The sequence below is a fragment of the Dromiciops gliroides genome, chromosome 3 (genome assembly GCF_019393635.1).
Source record: "Dromiciops gliroides isolate mDroGli1 chromosome 3, mDroGli1.pri, whole genome shotgun sequence".
Taxonomy (NCBI): domain Eukaryota; kingdom Metazoa; phylum Chordata; class Mammalia; order Microbiotheria; family Microbiotheriidae; genus Dromiciops; species Dromiciops gliroides.
The window spans coordinates 555,924,529-555,929,578 of record NC_057863.1 but is presented as its reverse complement, the minus strand read 5'-3'; the positions used below and the strand labels follow the sequence as shown (position 1 = coordinate 555,929,578).

At 40.5% G+C, this 5,050-nt stretch overlaps 1 pseudogene; it reads left to right on the top strand.

Annotated features, from left to right (window-relative positions):
* The first annotated feature begins 1,022 nt into the window (after window positions 1–1,022).
* Window positions 1,023–1,497, top strand: LOC122750619 (annotated as a pseudogene).
* Window positions 1,498–5,050: the final 3,553 nt, after the last annotated feature.

Genomic DNA, 5,050 nt, shown 5'->3' with positions numbered 1-5,050 from the left:
AAATGTACTATTTTATAACATCGTTTTGTTGCCTTTGGAGGGGTGTCTGTGTCTCAGTTTCTAAGGTTGCTGTTAAAAATTTTATATTCTATGGATAAAGTAGAGAGATGTGAATGTTTGTATTAAGTTATATATTTCTCTAAAAGACCACGTTTTGGATTCTCATGGAATAACTTTATTTGAGTAAAGGAAATTCATATCTTTTAAATCAAATGGGGTCCAGCTTCTTGGAATGTTCTCTTGGCTACTTCCTCAAGACTACAGAAGTTAACGAATGGGAAGGGAATCTCCTCCTGGGCAAATGTTCATAAAATATAATTAAAAAGGGCAGCTAGGTATCGAAGTGGAGAGAACACTGCCCTGGATTCAGGAGGACCTGAGTTCAAATCTGGCCTCAGACACTTAACACTTACTAGCTGTGTGACCCTGGGCAAGTCACTTAACCCTAATTGCCCTGCAATATATATATATATATATATATATATATATATAAAATTTAAAATTTAAAAAACAAATGGTTTTATGTCTTCATGGCATTCTCTTTAGGAGGTTCAAAACTCTTTATATTGTTGATAACACAAATCAAAATAAAATATTTTGCCTCAACTGTATTGATATAATTTTTTCCCTAAAATTGTATAAAATTAATACATATGGGCTCTGGAGTTACAAAACCAACCCACACTAATACTGTAGATTTGGTCCCCAGAGTTTAGATGGCTTCTATTTATCACCTCAGAAACTAGAGATAGCCCTGAAGTCTTGGGGACTATGATTTATTGTGAAGAGCCCCTAACAGTATTTTATATTCCCATAATTTATCAATCAGTCTATCAGCCAGGTTTACTTAGCTTTTTGAAGAAGGTATTGCTAATGTAAAATAACCCTACCTCTGCCCCGCCCCACCCCTCCAAAGTCTCACAGGATGTCAAAAGTATAATGTCCCTTTTGTGCCTCGGCGCCGGGCGGGTGAGGAGCTCCGGTCTCCGGCTTCTGTAGCCTTGCCGCCACCTCCTCCGCCAACCCCGCTCAGAGTCTGTGCCGCCCACCAACAGCATGCCGTCCAAGGGGCCGCTCCAGTCGGTCCAGGTCTTCCGGCGAAAGAAAACTGCCATCGCTGTGGCCCACTGCAAGAGACGCAATGGGCTGATCAAGGTAAACGGACGCCCACTGGAGATGATTGAGCCTCGAACCCTGCAGTACAAGCTGTTGGAACCTGTCCTCCTACTGGGCAAGGAACGGTTTGCTGGCGTAGATATCCGGGTCCGAATGAAAGGAGGAGGCCATGTCGCTTAGATTTATGCTATCCGGCAGTCCATCTCCAAAGCTCTGGTGGCCTGTTATCAGAAATATGTGGACGAGGCTTCCAAGAAGGAAATCAAAGACACCCTTATCCGGTATGACCGGACTCTGCTGGTGGCTGAGCCTCGTCGCTGCGAGTCCAAGGAGTTTGGTGGGCTTGGAGCCCGGGCTCGCTACCAGAAATCCTACCGATGAGGCAACTGCTAGGATTGTGGGGTCTTTTTGCAATAAATTTGGTATATGACCTTTAAAAAAAAAAAAGTACAATGTCCCAGTAAAGTGGGCTAAAGGTCAAGAGTTTATATGGTAACTAACAGTTCCATGAAGTTCCTTTGCTGAAATCCTCATGATGTCTCTCCTGGTATGGTGTAGCTTTCATGCTGAGCTCACTTTATATCCTTTCATCTGTATTTTCTCATCATGTTCATTCAGTCCTTAGTTCCTGATGCAGACACTCACATTAGCTCTTCTGAGTTAGAATGTCAATTGGAAGTCCAAAGTTCTGGTTTTTTTTTTTGGTCAAAGTTGTGGGAGAGGGTAAGAGATGAAGAAAGAGGTGAAGACAAGTTTAATTTGGGGCAAGGGGTAGGGCTTGGTTCTTCTCTTTACGTAACAATCCTCAGAAGGGTACTAATGTTGAGTGTTAAATACTCAACTATGTTGGTTCCAAATTTGTTTGTTCTTTTATAGACAATCTGTTGGATGTGACTGTTTTCTCAACTAATTCCAAACACACAGTGTACTGTGGAAATTTATTTTGATTTGGGGACCCTACCTTTAGGCTGAGATTAGAAAGCCTTAGAACCTCAGGGTCTCCCCCCTCCTCCTCAGCTTCAGCTGAGCGAAAAAGCCCCGTGGGCTATACAAGACGCCAGGTCAGACAGCTGGGGGGAGAAAAAAGCCCCCAGCTCCCTCCGACCTGAGTGGAGCTATCTGAAGGATCCCGGATGGCCTGTGTTGAGGCATAAGGCTCAAGAGCACCCCCCCCCCCCAGCTGCAGCTCTGGCTGGTGGATTAGCTTGGTCTGTGGGGGCAAAGGAAGCCCCGAGATTTGAGTGGAGAGAAGAAAAGGTATATATAGACCTGAGAGAGAGGGGGAGGGGGGCTGACGGGCTGACGAGAGGAAGACGGACTAGATAGACTAGGAGGAGAAGGGCTGCCTAGAGGGAGACGGACTAGAAAAAGAAGGAGCAAGGACAGACTAGATAGAGAGACAAGATTAAGGAGAGAACGGCTGACTAGGAAAGGAAGGAGACTGGAAGGAGACGGACTAGAGGAAGGGGACTAGAGGAAGGAGACTCGAGGAAGGACTAGGAGAGAGGCTGACTAGAGGGGAGCCCGGACAAGTACTATTCGGTTCGGAAAAGGGCTGACTAGGCTACGGACCTTAATACAAACCAGGGAAAGTGTAACTTGCCCTGAGGCCGGAGGCGGCTAAGGCCCTTATTGTATTCAAGAAGTTCGAAGAGGAGCAGGTGGGAAAGAGAGATGCAAGAGACACTGTGGAAAGAGACCGCAAGAAAGCAGTCAGGTTGTACACTTTATTTCCCTATATTCCTAATTTGAAATAGTATCTCATAAATAAACTCTGCTTTGATTATTTGGTTAAGAGGCTTCTTAATCTTTAGTCTATCAGTTTGGAAGCAGTGTGGTGGAACTTTATAAACGGCCAACATTAAATTAACGAAGTCAGATAGCCAAATAGTCAACAGTCCCCAGTTTAGTTCTCCAGTCAGCTTAGCCCCCAAATTAGGCCCAGTCAATTTAAAAATATTTCACAGTACAATGTCACTTTAATGTTATAGTCATTGGTTTTTAATATACCTAAACAAATACTTGTCACATTTTGTCTAATTCTTCAATCAATTTATTCAATAGAGATTCTGGGCTTGTACATATATCTGATTCATAGATTTAATTGAGAAGTCTAGTCTCTCTTAAATTATGGAGCTAGGAGTTTTGTATATCCCTCTTACAAAAAATTCCTGAAGAAAATTTTCAAGTTCCGTTGGTCAGTTTTAATTTTTGTCAATAAATACAAAAGAGCTATTCTCAGATTTTCATCATGTCCCCCCCTACTTTTCCCCTACCAACCTCCTCTCCATACATAGTATTTATGAGGACCTAAGCTTATAAGTAAAGGCAACATGATGTAACAGAAAGAATCAGGAAAGCTGTGTGTTCAAATTTATTTCTTATTTGTATGATTTTAGCCAACTCAAATTCTGTCTGTCTCATTTGTGTCGATTAAAATGAGGATAATACTTATACTATTCTCTTCATAGATTTTATTTTTCAATATTATTAAGAGGGAAATGCTTAAAACCTTATAAAATTTTTAGTTAATATTGTAGATGTAATGGATTGGGATTCTTCAGCCAAGCCAGGAAGATTTGGGTTCAAGTGCCACCTTTGACATGTAATGGTTGGGTAAACTTTGTATAAACACCTTTCAGTGTTTAGTCTACCTCTCTAAGACCACAAATTACAAAGAAGGTGCCAAGATCCAGTGGTAGAAAGATTTCTCGCAGCAGCAGCAGTAGTAGCAGCAGTAGTAGTAGTAGCAGCAGTAGCAGTAGTAGTAATACTAGCAGTAGTAGAGTAATAGCAGCACAGTGATAGTAATAATAGTAGCAGTAACAGAAGCAGTAATAGTAAATAGTAATAATAAGGAGGAGGAAGTAGTAGGAGTAGTAGTTGTAGTAGTAGTTATAGTTGTAATAGTAACTTTCATATAGCATTGTAAGGTTGTTAAATTGCTTTACATATGTAGTCTCATTGGATCCTCACAATAAGTATGTGAAGTATAAAATATTACTCTCCCCATTTAAAAAAAGGAAACTGAGACACAGGGAGTTTAAGTAACTTGCTGAGAATTATAAAGCTACTGTCTAAGGAATAATTCAAACTCATGTCTTCCATACTCCAAGTCCCATGTTCTATGCACTGTGTCATTTGGTTGCCTAGCTAGATCTTTATATTAATGGAAGAATAGGTCCAATCCCTACTTCTATTTCTAATAGTCCCTTTTCCTCAAAGTTGCCCTACCTCAAAATCTAAGTGACCTTTGACTTTCTAGTCTAGTATTGTCCTACTTCAACTCCTTTTCTTTAGCATCACATCCATAACAAAGACAACTCACAAGTGTATAGATATTTATAGTTTTCCTCCCCAAAATTCTGTGAGTTTATCAGGGAATATATTATGATCATCTTACCTTTGCAGATGAAGCTCAAGGTTAAGAGAAATTAAGTGACTTACCAATAGCCACAATGACAGTGACTGGATCTCACTAATTCTCATGGATTCTGACATTGAAATTAATTTCATGTCTATCTGTCCATTTCTAGTTCAAATTCTCATTAATTCTTACCTAGTTAATTGAGGTAACATCCTAATCTATCTCCCTATTTTCAATCTTCCCCAACTCTAATTCATTTTAAACCTTTGACTTAAGTAATAAAAAATCAAACATTAATAAGTACCCGCTGTATTATGTTTCACAGTATATAGAATGTGAACCTCAGAGGTAGGAAGATCTGAATTAAAAGTCTACCTCTGACACCTAATGGCTAAGATTCCAAGATTGTAAATTGCTGAGCAAGAGCCAGTCTTCATTTGTAGAGGTAGTTTATTTTGCAGGAGTTCCTTATGACAGTCAAATAGTTTTGTTGTTCAATCAGGTCAGACACATTGTGACCCGCACTCCAGTACCTCCTATCCACCACTATCTAATGATGTCTTCCCA